Raw genomic sequence first — 15,098 nt, forward strand, 5'->3', positions numbered from 1 at the left:
ATTCCCAGGACATTTGGGATCTTTCACTATTGATAGACACGGCCATGCCTGATTATACCAGCTGAGTGCAGGAACTAATGGTGGTGCTGCACTGGGTTCTCCCTAAGCTCAGAATATCCACATTGCACTTAAAAATGTTTTCAATGAGATTTAGGCTTTGTGGAGCCCTATGTAACTTTCAAAATGTGACCTAGTCTTAAGTCACTTGGGCACTTTGAGAATTTTACCCTCCATGTAATATATTGGAGAACACAGAGTTGTCACCTTACAAAGAAATAAATGCAAATTGCCAACAGTTGGAGGGGGGGGGGAGAGGGTTCATAAGATTTATTTGGGCTCTTTTTTATGATCATATGATGGTCTGGTGAGAAAGCCATAATTTATAATTAATGAAGTTAGTACACAGTCAGTCATGTTTATGCAGAAATCTGTTTCAGAAAGAAAAGGCTATAAATGCTATATTGTTTCACAGATAGAAGTGGGACAGTGAAAAGAATTATTTTGTTGTAAGTAATATGACTTTGCCTGCTAGCAATGCCACTTTGAAGGATGTAGTTTATAGGAAAGCTGACCCACATACAGCTTTGCACTTAATAACCATATCTCACATGTACTTGAATATCTGTAAAGCATTTTGTAGACATATTTTAGTCTAGCCAGTCTATTTTATTCTATATAGTTCCTTAACCTCACATTGAAACTAGCCTTACACTCAGTAAAAGGTACGGAGAATAGTTTATTTAGAAATGCTGCAGCATAGCAAGAACCCACCAAAAGTGTGTTCTACCTTTAGATACAGATACAATTCCTCTTACAGTAGGAGCTGCATAACAAACTATAATTCTGTGCCTGTTTGTTACTGGGCAAACTTTCACCATGATTACATTTTCTTTTATGATAAAATGTTTCACTTTCTCACACTTTCTCACACTTTCAAACTATGTGACTTTCTCGCCAACATGAAATGGCAGCTATTTTACAAGATGGATTCCACACTCACATCACCAGATCTGAGCACCTTCTAATAGTGCATTTAGCAGTATGACTGTACCTGTCACATGTGTGGCCTTTCATCTTCACCACAAGGTGAGAAGCATGTGCTATGTATTTTTATTAAAGAAAGCAAAGTGAACAAAATGTTCTTTGCAGTGATAAAGTGGTAAGATTTGTGACAAATCTTAGTCAGGGGTCGGCAGCCTTCGGCACACAACCCATCAGGGTAATCCCACTGGGGAGCTGTGAGACAGTTTGTTTACATTGAACATCCACGGACACAGCCTCCCATAGCTCCCAGTGGCAGCGGTTCACTGTTCCTGGCCAATGGGTACTGTGGAAAGCGGCACCGGCTTCAGAGTTGTGCTGACTGTCGCTTTCCTGCAGCTCCCATTATCTGGGAATGGTGACCAGTGACCACTAGGAGTTGCAGGGGAAGGAGGAACATGCCTGCAGACAGTCAACGTCAGCAAAACGTCTTGTGGCCCACTAGCAGATTACCCTAATGGGCAGTGTGCCAAAAGTTTCTGATCCCTGCCTCAACTCCTTTTCTAGGGGATTTTATTCCACAATCTTGGACTGGCCACAGAGAAAGTTCTGTCTCCCACATAGATGAGCTTTATTTGTAGAGCATTCCATTATGTACTTGTAGAGTGTTCCATTATGCCAGAGGAGTATGCCATGGTCTTCATCCTAGAGCCTTAGCCTTAGGCAGTCTTTTTTATATCCTGGGTACAGAACTGGGAAGATAATGCCCAAGACCTTAATCTTGATTTGTAATTGTATGGGAAACCAGCATATAGAGCGAAACATCACAGTAGCTTGTGTTGCTGGAGAAATTTCCTACCATGTCCTTTACTAGTTGGAGTTTCCAAAACACTGAAGTCTTCATGCCCACATATTTTGCATTGATTTGGGCAAGAGGTGATGAAGGTGTGATTAACTGGGGCCTGATTAACCGTCACGAAGTGACAGAGGGGCATCACAGCGAATTGAAGATGATAGCTGTAATAAGATGAAGGCCTAAAGCATAAGTATAGCACAGGCCTGGTCTGAGGCCTGAGGCCTAGCTAACAATGGACAAAACATGGCTAACATAAAGCAAAACTAAGCTGTGAGTGAGAGGCAGGCCCCTGCTCACAGAACTTGGCATGAACAGGGCTGAGAGTGCAAAACACTAATTGGGACTAGGTCCAGATGTAGAACAGTAATTGGTACTGGTCATAAATGGAAAGCACATAGTACCACTACCTCATTAAAAAAGACCTTGGTACCCACCCCTCACAGATACCAACCCAGGTTCAGGAAAGGGTCTAAAATGACAGCATGATGGATAGAAATGATCTAATCAAACCACGAAGTACAGGGTGATTGGTGGTATCTAAGTAGCGTCCGAGGGCGGTAACCTGACAATGTCAGAGGGTGTCAACCTGATACATCAGCAGTGATGTGTGATTTGCTTGTACCTGTATATAAAGTGGTGTCTTGGGGGGACAGTCTTTGTCCAGCTGGGGGGCAGTGGGAGATTCCCACTGATTGAGCTGAGGCCCTTGTTATAAGTACATGTGTGTAGTGATTTGGTAGAGTCTACTGACAACTATTTCTGTACTTTGCTTAACAATAAACTTGTCTGGGCACCTTCGATCCTTATCTGGTTTATGGTCTTTGGGGGGCCTCTCGGGGTCTGCTGTTCATTGGGCCTACACCACTGAGCACACACGCAAGCAGCCTTCTGGTTATCATCATCGATGGAGCCAGAGACCTGTGAGGACACCATGGCAGTCAATCCTCCTGAGTTTATTAGTAAGCATTACTGCTGCTATCTGTAATTATAGTGTCAGCAAGAACTCCAAGACTACATGTAACCTACAGACCAAGCTGACCCATTGTGGATGTGTACCTTCAACCAAAGGAGCCTGCATTGTGGCTGTTAACTCTTCTAAATACTTTCCTCTGTTTACTTTCTTGACTGTGTTCAGTTTCAGCCACCTACTCTTCATCCATGAGCTGATTTCTTGCAAGAACAGGGCCATATTGGTAGTAGAGTGATCACAGGTTGTGCAGAATAGATATGTATGTAATCCCTGTGGGGTTTAGAGAGCATGGTCCATTTACATCTTTTTCCTGAGGAGGGAATGCTGGTTGTTCCAGAAGAAGGAAGTGCTGTAGTGAGAAAAGGGAAAGTGCCAGGGTGTGTGTCTGCAACTCTAGACAGAAAGGCTGCAGCAAGCAGGCTCTCCCAGAGTGAAGCAGCTAGGAACCTGTCTGAAGCCTAGAAGGAACAAAGCGGTTGATTGGGGACTTCCCAGGACAAGAGCCAAGAGGAGCAATGTGCAAGGGAGGAATCACCTGACAAGGACAAACTGGAGCTGGTCCCAGTATCACTGCTGTCCAGAGCTATATTGGGCTGTAAGTACTGGGCTTTGTGACTTTGCTTTGAGAATAAGAAGGGAGGCTGTTAACTCACTGGTGGTTCCCCTGGTGAAGGAATCTGGGGAGGAGTTGATGGGGTGCAGGCTAGAAAGGGTGTTCTTGGTGCTGTGATCTAAAGAATCTGGTTCCTGTTTCCACATTGTGAGATATAGGACTGTGCATTCTTTGAAAATAAATAAAATGGCATCAAAGAAATACCTGACTGCCACTAATCTCTACTGCCAGTTGGAACATCCACGGGGTCCCAAACCATAAGAAATCTTTGGTCAAAAGGGCATAAAGGGCAATCTGATCGTGATCTTCTACAAGTACAGGGAGAAGATACCTGGGGTGTGTCTAGACTACACGGCTCTGTCGACGGAGCCATGTAAATTAGTTTATTCAGCATAGTCAAAGAAGCGGGGATTTAAATAATCCCCGCTTCATTAAAATAAACATGGCCGCCACGCTGCGCCAATGATCAGCTGATCTGACACAACACGGCAGTCTAGACACAGATCTGTCGGCTGGGGAAGCCTTTGCAGACAGATCCTGTAAACCTCGTTTCACAGAACATAAAGGATTGGTTGACAAAGACTTCCCCAGCTGACAGATCCGCGTCTAGACTGCTGCGCTATGCCGGATCAGTTTATCATCAGCACAGCGCAGCGGCCATGTTTATTTTAATGAAGTGGGGATTATTTAAATCCCCGCTTCTTTGACTATGCCAAATAAACTAATTTACATGGCTCCATCGACAGAGCCATGTAGTCCCTTAATGTCTCTTAATCTAGCAGGCAATTGCATAACAAGATTATTTTACTAGGAGGGTGGCGAAGCACGAGAATGGGTTACGTAGGGAGGTGGGGGCAACTCGTTACCTAGAGGTTTTTAAGTCCCAGATTGAAAAAGCCCTGGCTGCGATGATTTATTTGGGGGTGGTCCTGCTTTGAGCAGGAGGTTGGACTCAATGACCTCCTGAGTTCTCTTTCAGCCCTAGCATTCTATGATTCTAAGATTTAATGGCTGGAAAGCTGAAACTGGAAACATTAAAACTGGAGATAAAGCCCACATTTTAAAAATTTCTCTATATATTTTAGGGATTGGTGTCTGTCTGTGAGGGTATGTCTACACAACAAAGTTAGTTCGAACTAACGGACGTTAGTTCGAACTAACTTTCATAGGCGCTACACTAGCGCTCCGTTAGTTCGAACTTAATTCGAACTAACGGAGTGCTTAGTTCGAACTAGGTAAACCTCATTTTACGAGGATTAAGCCTAGTTCGAACTAGCTAGTTCGAATTAAGGGCTGTGTAGACCCTTAATTCGAACTAGTGGGAGGCTAGCCCTTCCCAGCTTGCCCTGGTGGCCACTCTGGCCAACACCAGGGAAACTCTATTGCCCCCCTCCCGGCTCCGGAGCCCTTAAAGGGCCACGGGCTGGCTACACAGTTTGTGCCAGTTGCAAGGCTGCCAGCACCCGTGCCAGCACACCCTGCACCTGCCACACCATGAGCCAGCCACCCGAGGACACCCAGCCCTCCACTGCTCTCCAGGACCAGCCTGGCGGCTCCCAGGAGCCTGCCCGGGGATGCAAGAGGTGGGCACCCGCTTGGTCAAGTGCGGAGATCGTGGACCTCATCGAGGTTTGGGGGGAAGCCTCCAATGTCCATGATCTCCGCACTAGCCACAGGAACGCAGCCGTCTACGGCCGCATGGCTGACAGCCTGGCCGCCAGGGGCCACCAGCGCAGCCGGGAGCAGGTGCTCTGCAAGATTAAAGACCTGCGGCAGTCCTACTCCCGGGCCTGCCTGCCAGGGGCCGACCTGGAGGCCTGCCCCCACTTCCATGCCCTGGACCGCCTCCTGGGGGCTCATGCCGTCCCTGCCCCCCGGGACGTGATAGACCCCGGAGCAGAGGGACCGCTCCAGGAGACGGAGGAGGAGGAGGAGGGCTCTGAGAGCCAGGAGCCTGCCTGCAGCCTGCCCAGGACCCGGGACCCCTGATGCACCCCACAGAGCCGCTCGCCTGTGTCGTCCGAGGCCGGGGAGGCGTCCACCTGTGAGTACCATCGTGCTCCCCTTATGTGTATGGGGGGCTGGGGTGAGAGGGAGCCCCGGGACCCTGCGCCTGGGCCTTGCCCACCACGGAGCAGCAGCTGGGGATCCTGCAGGGGCCCTGGCCTTGCAGAGGGGAGCTGGGTTTCACACACCTGGGCCCCTGGGGTAATTGACCGCTGGTCTTGTTGCACCACAGCCGCAGCACCTGGGACTGCAGGGCTCACCACCCCGCCTGCAGCAGCTGCCCGTGCCCGGGAAAGCAGGAGAGCAAGGAATGAGGAGGAGTACCAGAGGCGGTACCTCCGGTTCCTGGACCACCAGCTCCGCACCCAGGACCACTGGGTCCAGGAGGACCTGAGGCTGCGCCAGAGGAGTTTGGAGGCCCTGGAGGAGCAGGGCCGTGCCCTGCGAGGCCACCTCCAGAACCTGCTCGACCGCTTCCTAATTCCTCCTGCTCCTGCTCCTGCTCCCCCTGCTCCCCCTCCTGCTCCCGCTCCTGTTCCCGCTCCTGCTTCCTCCACACCCCCCGTCCCTTCTGCCCCCCCCCACAACCATTCCCCACCGACGCCCCCGGACCCGCAGTGTGGCGAGACGGGAGAGGCAGCCAGACTCCCACCCCTGAGCTTTCCTTTCCCTTCCTCCCTTCCCTCCCCTTCCAGCTCCCTCGTCCCAGGTTTCCCCCTCCCCTCTCCCACCCTCATTCCTCCCTTCCCCCACCCCAGTTATGTGAAATAAACATACGTTTTTGTTTGAAAAACAGGTGTCTTTATTTTACAATAGGTAGGGAGGGGAAAGGGGAAGGGGGATAGGGTGGAAGAAGGCCCCAGTGGGGCATGCAAGGGAGAGGTCAGTCCTCCTCCTCCACCTGGAAGCTCTCCCGCAGGGCTTCCCGGATCCGGACGGCCCCCCGCTGGGCTTCCCGGATGGTGGCGGTGCGGGGCTGACCGTAGTGTCCAGCCATGGGGTCAGCCTCAGCCATCCACGCTGGCAGGAAAGCCTCCCCCTTTCGCTCACACAAATTGTGGAGCACACAACATGCCGCCACCACGGGAGGGATGTTGTGCTCGGCCAGGTCCAGACGGGTGAGGAGGCATCGAAAGCGGGCTTTCAGTCGCCTGAAGGCCCCCTCCACCACGATGCGGGCCCTGGTCAGCCTGGCATTGAAGGCCTGGCGGGAGGGATTGAGGTGCCCCGTGTAGGGCTTCATCAGCCACGGCTGCAGTGGGTAAGTGGCATCCCCCACCAGGCACACGGGCATGTCCACATCCCCGACCCTGATGTGGCGGTCGGGGAAGAAGGTCCCGGCCTGCAGCCGCTGGCACACGGAGGAGTTGCGGTACACCCGGGCGTCGTGTGCTTTGCCAGACCAGCCCACATTAATGTCTGTGAACTGGCCCTGGTGGTCACACACGGCCTGCAGGAGGATGGAGAAGTACCCCTTGCAGTTGACGTACCGGGACGCCTGGTGTTCCGGGGCATGGATGGGAATGTGCGTCCCGTCGATGGCCCCCCCGCAGTTGGGGAAGCCGAGGGCGCCGAACCCCCGGATGACGGCGTCCGGGTCAGCTAGGCGGACCACCCTGCGGAGCAGCACCCGGTTGATGGCCTTGACCACCTGCAGAGAGAGACACAGCAAAGCGCCAATTAGTGGGGTGCCCGGGTGGCTGGGAGCATTCGTGCCCTGGCAGTGCCCCGCGCCCCACTCCCGGAAGCAACCCCCCTGGCGGCGTGTAGTATGGTCGGGACAGCCCGACCCCTTCGGTGCAGGGCGCTTTTGCCTCCTCCCGCCCCCCTTTTGTCCCTGGGGCGGCCCATCCCCTCCTCGCAGCCCCCCTTCCACCCCGGCGCGGTGGCCGACGAGTGCCATACCTGCATGAGCACCGCCCCGACGGTGGATCTCCCCACGCCGAACTGGTTCCTGACGGATCGGTAGCTGTCTGGCGTGGAGAGCTTCCAGAGGGCGATGGCCACCCGCTTCTGGAGGGGTCCCACTGATAAAAACCTTCCAAATACATTCCCTTGACTCCTCCATGTAATAGTTTTCCCTTTTAAAATATGGTCACAATAAGCATCTACACTTCAGGAAGGAGAGAAGAGTGAGTAGTAGATCCTAACTGAACCTTGTGAAGATTGCCTATCTTTCTGGCTTTGTCTACACTGCAGGGTTTTTGTGCAAGAAGCTTTTTGCGGAAGAGATCTTGCACAAAAACTTCTTGCGCAAAAGTGTGTCCACACCTCAAAAGCATATTGCACAAGTGAACACTGCATGGATGCTCTTGTGCAAGAAAGCTCAGATAGCCATTCTATGAATGGCCATCAGAACACCTATGCTTTTTCTGATAGGCTCTTTTTGTGCAAGAAACCCCTGCATAGTGTCCACACCTGCCTTTTTGCACAAGAGCTGTAGCTCAAAAAGGAGTTATTCCTCATGGGGAGAGGAAGAACTCTACCAGCAAAAGCCCTCTGTCCTGTCAATTTACTGTATTTTTTTGTGCAAAAATGTGCTTGAGGTGTGGATGCTCTGCTGATTTTTGCACATAAACCTTGTAGTGTAGACATAGCCTCTGTGATTTATTTTGCACAATTGTGAGTTGTCTCATTAAATTAAAATATTTAGTGTCAAACTCAGAGAAAATAAAACAATCTCTTTTTCCTTCAGGGCATGATGCTATAAATACAGTTTAAACAAACCACTCTTCTCTTTTGTATTGTTGTATTATAATAATGTGCGATGGAAGGAAAGCAGGCTGATTTGCCATATTAAGTCATTTGGCATTTAACCAAATAATAAGCTTTAATTTATTGTTATGAAAACAAAAACATACACAAAACAGATTCTTGCTTTGCTGAAACTCTTAAGACTGTTCTCTTTCTTAGACGCCAGGCCTCATATAGTTTTCCAGCTTCATTATAGTCATTGCCATGGGAATGGATTAATTTTGTCATTACCGATTTTCATTTTCCTTCTTAGACTAGAAAAAAAGGATAAATTATGTGACAGTTCTCAAGACAGCCAGGCATCAGCATTTTAATTCCTTCTATATTGTGAACTGGAGCTAGTTAATTAAGACATACCAATTAAAAAAGAGGGGGAGGGGCTTGGTCAAAAGGTCATTCTGTGAAACTGTGAAAGAAAATGTCTTTTCCTTGTCTTAATAGCTTAAAGAAAAATATTTTCCTGGATTAAAGTCTTGAACATATTTATATTTCTAGGATGTGATCCATAGTTATACTTGAAAAGTTGCTATATACATCCTGACAGCATTACAAGCTCTTGAGGACAATTCCTGTCATGAGTCGGTGCTAATATATAAATTAAGGATGTGAAAGCTGAGACTTCCTTAGTGCTGTAATATCTATTATTATTTGTATTTATATTACAGTAGAGTGTAACACACCCTAGTCATGCCCCAACGCTGCATTGTGCTAGGACCTGTACAAACACAGAACAAAAAGATGGTCCCTGCCCCAGAAACTTAAGAATCAACTATGACACAAGGGATATCAAGTGGATGCGGACAGGCAGAAAGGGGTAGCACCAAGAAACAAGGAGACAATGTATTTTTGAAAGTAATTCTGGAGCTATTTTTATGTTTTTCAAGAGTGTTCTTACTAACTCTTTAAATGCACTGAGTCTAATTCTGCCTCACAACCAGACTGATTTCACTTTCATGGGCGCAGCTGAAGGGAGAATTTGCCCCTCAGAATTCATCAATAATCTATAGTGTGCTAATTGCAGCTGCATCTGGCCACGCAGAGAAAACACACAGCGCTTATTTAGATATCAAAAGTAGAAACTCAAAAAGTAGGGAAAAAAACACACGAGGTTTGATTTGGCAAAGCCTTTGCTGACAAGGGCAAGGCTGGCTGTGTACTCAGAAAGCTTCTACAAATGGGATGGCATGTTGAATTCACCAGGACCCCTGAATTCTAGGAGATGAGTTCCAGTGTTATCCTATGCTGGAAACGCTCTGCCTAAGGTTACCAGATGACTTTCAAAAAAATACTGGACACACATGATCTCAGAATGGGGGAGGGTGACCGGCTGAGAGGGGAGCAGGGCTGGTTGGGAGAGGGTCGGGGGGAGCGGGGCTGATCAGGGGAAAGGAGGGACTGACTGGCAGGAAGCAGGGCTGGCTGGGAGGTGGTTGAGGAAGCGGGACTGGCCAGGGGAGATCGGGTGGGGGGGACCGGCTGGCGGGGAGCAGTGCTGGCCAGGAGGGAGTCAGAGGAGTGGGACTGGCTGGGGGGGGAATCAGCTAGTGGGGAGCGAGGCTGGCTGGGGGGGAACCGGCTGCTGGGGAGCAGGGCTGGCCGGGGCACACGCAGATCTTGGGATGCTGCTTGTCCCACGCACGGTCCTGGCGGGGAGCACATGCAAGTCCAGCCCCGGGGATTCCATCCCATCCCAGCCCCGCCCCCCTTCTCTCTTCTGCATAGCTGCGTACTGCCTGGCTGATAGACACGCTCACTCAGTATGCAGCTACGCACTGATACTCATGATAACAATAAAACGTACTTAATTAGAAAATACCGGACATTTATATGTCTGGTATTTTCTCTATTTGTTTCCTGGACAGAAAGCTCAAATACCGGACTGTCCAGTTCAAAACCGGACACCTGGCAACCCTAGATCTGCCTGCAGCCTACAGCAGAGCAGAAGGGCCAGATGTGTCGTAGCTGACCACAGTCATTATAGCAGTGTAATGGAATGCAGCGAGTCTTTAAGGCAGTCCAGTCCCAAAATATATAGAGCCAACTGTCGCCCTGTTACACTCTGTTCATCCCCACTGACCTCTTGCTTGTCTGACTACGCAGTATATGACTCAATTTGTTTTGAACATCCCTCAACAATAGGCTTTTTTAGGAGAGCTCCAGTAGTTTTGCTTTCAAAGAGGTTGAAGACTTAGAATAAGCCACGCTCAGGGGTTTTCCACTTTCTGACCTAGATGAAAGCAGAAAGCCCCAAAATGTAGGAAAATATAAATTTTACCAATGGTTTTGAACAGGGGTGCACAAAAGCCTCTCAGCAGGTTAGATCCAGCTCGTCTTGGGCCTTGATCTGGCCTGCGAGGCAATTACAGACCTCATGCCCTAATTACAGGCCCCAATGCAGGGAAGGAGGGGAAGAGCTCAGCCTCACCCTCCACCCCCCCTTGCTGCTGCTGGAGAGGAGGCAGCACTGGGAATGAGGCTCCTCAACAGGGACAGCCCTAGAGGCACCACTACTGCAGACATGCTGTCTAGGGCCGGCTGCAGGCGCCACTGCCACAGCGCCTCTGGGGCCGGCCCCAGTCCATGTGGCCATGGTAGCAGCACCTCCAGGGTGTCCTGGGGCTGCATGGCTGCGGAGCCTCTGGGGCTGGTCCCAAGCCACATAGCTGTGGCAGTGATGCATCCGGGGCGGCCTGTGGCTGCAGCACCCCTGGGGCCTGCCCCAAGCCTGTGGCTGCAGTGACTTGGGACAAACTATGTGGCCGCGTGGCCGCAGCAGTGGTATCTCCAGCTTTCGGGACTGCGTGGCTGCAGCAGCAGGACTTCCCTCTGAGACAGCATGGCTGCAGCCATTGCTGTAAGGGGGCATGAAGCCAGATAAGTTTCCTCCTCATGTCCTGATTCCCCACCCTCACCCCAATCCCGTCACTTCCCTCCCTCCAAGACCCAGCACCCCCAGCTCTCTCTGACACCCTTCCTTGCTCTTGCACACTCTCTCCTGGCCACATACTGCACCCTCCCTTGTTCCTCCTCCCTCCACCTGGCCAGACACCCCACTCCCAGCCTGCTTCTGCACCCTAGCTCCCTCCTAGATCCTGCACCCCATCCCTATCCTACTTGCTAGCAGCCCTGTCTCATGCACTGCACTCCTCATTTTTGTCTCAATCTTAGAGCCCAAGGAGGTCCATGAAATCCACTGACTCCAGAACATCACAAAAGTAAATCTGGTCTATGGGAAGCCCTGAACCTCAGTTTCCCTCTTCCTTTCCCCTCACCCCATGAGGTTGTGGCACCAGAGGACTGAGGAGTCTCAGTTGGGGCCACATCACTGAGCGTTGGGGGGGTTTGGAGGATTTATTTTTGCTTCTCACTCGTGTGATCCCCAACTGATTGTTTTGTGGGTCAGTGACCCCACGCCTAAAAAGGGTTCCCCACCCATCCCATAAATAATGAAAACATTGAAACCTTTTGTGCTGGACATAATATTTTACTTTATTTAAAATAAAGTTTGATAAACTAACATGAGAAAGTTAAAACGCTTAATCTGTTTCATAATTTAAATTAAACTGTTCTTACTAGGTGCAGGTCATTTAGAAAATAAGGTCACCGTACCCAGAAGGGTAGTTCTCAACCTGGCCCCTTCCACCGAAAGCCCCACCCCTTCCTGGTCAATCTGTGGCCACTTCTGAAATTTGTGATGTGGCCGTCTTACAGAATTATTGCCCACTTCTCAGTAAAAATGTGGGTTCTATGTGAATTTTGGATGAAAGGTTACACTGTTTCTCTTTCATCTGACTCATGAATAATGAAAAGCAAGGGCAAGCCATGCCTGACCAATCTGATTAGCTTCGATGATGAGGTAATTGGCTCTGTGGACATGGGGAAGTCAGTGGATGTGATATACTTGACTTTAGCAAAGCTTTTGATATAGTGTCTCACAATATTCTTGCTAGCAAGTTAAGGAAATATGGATTGGATAAATAGACTGTAAGGTGGACAGAAAGCTGGCTAGATTGTCAGGCCCAACGGGTAGTGATCAATGGTTCGATGTCTGGTTGGTGGTCAGTTTCACGTGGAGTGCCCCAAGGATTGGTTCTAGGGCCGGTTTTATTCAATTTCTTCATTAATGACCTGGATTGCACCCTCAGCAAATTAGTGGATGACGCTAAGCTAGAGGGAGAGGTAGATATGTTGGAGAGCAGGGATAAGGTCCAGAGTGACACACAGATTAGAAGACTGGGCCAAAAGAAATCTGATGAGGTTCAACAAGGACAAGTGCAGAATCCTGCATTTGGAATGGAAGAATCTGAAGCACTGTTACAGGCTGGGGACCTGCTACTGGCTAGGTAGCAGTTTGGCAGAAAAGGACCTGGGGATTAAAGTGCTGGATATGAGTCAACAGTGTGTCCCTGTAGCCAAGAAGGCTAATGGCATACTAGGGTGCATTAGGAGGAGCATTGCCAGCAGATCTAGATAAGTGATTATTCCCCTTTATTCAGCACTAGTGAGGTCACATCTGGAATACTGTGTCCAATCCTGGGTCCCCCACTACAGAAAGGATGTGAACAAATTAGAGAGGGTCCAGCGGAGGGCAACCAAAATGATTTGGGGGCTGGACCACTTGACCTATGAAGAGAGGCTGAGGGATTTGGGCTTATTTAGTTGCAGAATTGAAGACAGAGGGGGGATTTGATAGCAGCCTTCAACTTCCTGCAGGGAGGTTCCAAAGAGGATGGAGAGAGGCTGTTCACAGTAGTGACGGATGGCAAAAGAAGGAGCAATGATCTTAAATTACAGTGGGGGAGGTCTAGGTTGGATATTAGGAAAAACTATTTCACTAGGAAGGTGGTGAAGCACCGGAATGGGTTACCTAGGGAGGTGGTGGAATCTCCATCCTTAGAGGTTTTTAATCTTGGCTTGACAAAGTCCTGACTGAGATGATTTAGTTGGGGTTGGTCCTGCTTTGGGCAAGGGGCTGGACCTGATGACCTCCTGAGGTCTCTTCCAGCCCTAGGATTCTATGATTCGATGATAATTTCTTGCTATGTATATAGAAGGGGAACATATAAGGTTTTTGAACACATGAAAAATGCACCAATTAGCATTTGTTATTAATGAATAAGTCCCTTGTGACCTTACGGTACTACTACACAGGCCAGATTGTCTACTCTCTCAGACCAGCTTTACCCTGGGATAATGACACTCAAGCCAGTGGATGCCTGGGGTACTAAACAATTATAACAGAACTAAGAAGCAGACTTAATGTTCATTTTAAAGAAAGTGCTGACAATGGCTCAGATTTCCAAAATGGTCCATAATTTCTGAGTGCCCAACTTGTGGCACCTCTAACCTGATTGTAGTGGACAAGTTTCTTTCCCATGAAATTAACTCCTTTTCCTGTTTTCTTTTGGGCTGTTTGTAGACTATGCCTTTCAGTTAACAGAAAAATGTAGATTAAGCACGTCGAAATTGTTAATGAAGCAGGGATTTAAATATCCTGCACTTTATTAGCATAACCATGGCCGCTGCTTTTTTCCGAAACGGAGCTTTTTCGAAACCCGCCCCCCCCCCTCTGGCAGTCCAGACATGGATCTGTCAAAAATAAACCCTTTTTCAACAGATCCTGTAAACCTCATGTTCTGAGGAATACAGGATCTGTCGAAAAAGGGTTTATTTTCAACAGATCTGTGTCTAGACTGCCATTTTTTTCGAAAAAGCTCCATTTCGAAAAAAAATGGCAGCCACATTTATGCTAATGAAGCGCGGGATATTTAAATCCCTACTTCATTAGCAATTTCGACGTGCCTAATCTACATCTTTCTGTCAACAGAGGGATGCAGTCTAGACGTAGCCTTGATGTTTACAAAGCCTTTCTTTTTTTCTCTAGTGCACACAGTTCTTTGTTCTCCCTGCTTGTCTGTTTTCCTTGTGCTTTAACCTCTGTTTCTAATGTACTCCCCTCTTCTTTACTTATGGGAGCATCTTCTTTTATTTGCACCCATGTTTATTGCTTTCAATTCTGCTCTGTTACCTGCTCCAGTCTTGTATTTATATATTGAGTTCCACTTAAGTGTATGCATGGAACCTCCTGTCTGTATATTCCACTTCTCCAAAAACCTAAGTCCATCCCATATCAACCACTTTTCCAGCTCAGCATTGATTCGTCCTCGAGTATGATAGTGGGAATATGTAAAACAATATTGTCTTTGAGAAACTCCTCTTGACTCTGCTGTCCTCTTGGTCTCAACACATCTTCAGGAAGATTTCTGCTGTAGGAATTCTATGATTCACCCTGTGAATCCTGATCTCTGATACTATACCTGCCTCTGCCAGAATTCTGTAGCCTTTCCCGCTTCCCAAAAATGTTATGTAATCCAATGTATTTAATTTACATTATTTTTTTTATCCCGGTGTTTTCCTGACAGTGAGGATGAAAGGGTTCCTCCCATTCATCCTTAGAAAAATATTGTAATTTTTCTTTTCATTTCTTTTGGCTAAAAAATGTCACCACAAGTATTTGTTGTACTGTTCAAAGTCCTATGATAGACTGTGTGTATGGTAACCCCAGGCCTTTCTGTTTGAAACTGACGTGGTACTGGCAGAACTGGAGAGACAATCCAACAAACAACGTCATAAACACACATTTAGAGCGACAGCCTTTCAATTCATTCTGGGTCTGTGATGTGGCAGCAGATATAAAATGGAGCTACATGGCATAGTAATTAAAACAAATCACCTTTTATCCCTGTGACCCAGATTCAGTAGTAGCACGCATATTGCAATACTGCTGTAAAAGGAGTTTGTCTCAACTGATACTCTCACAAGTTCATTTAATCCCTATAGGGAATCTGTCCCCAAATCCTGTCTCTGTTCAACTAGTTTGCAAAATTGAACCAAAACGTACCACAAATGCAGAGGTC

This window comes from Pelodiscus sinensis, chromosome 1 (genome assembly GCF_049634645.1).
Source record: "Pelodiscus sinensis isolate JC-2024 chromosome 1, ASM4963464v1, whole genome shotgun sequence".
Classification (NCBI taxonomy): Eukaryota; Metazoa; Chordata; order Testudines; family Trionychidae; genus Pelodiscus; species Pelodiscus sinensis.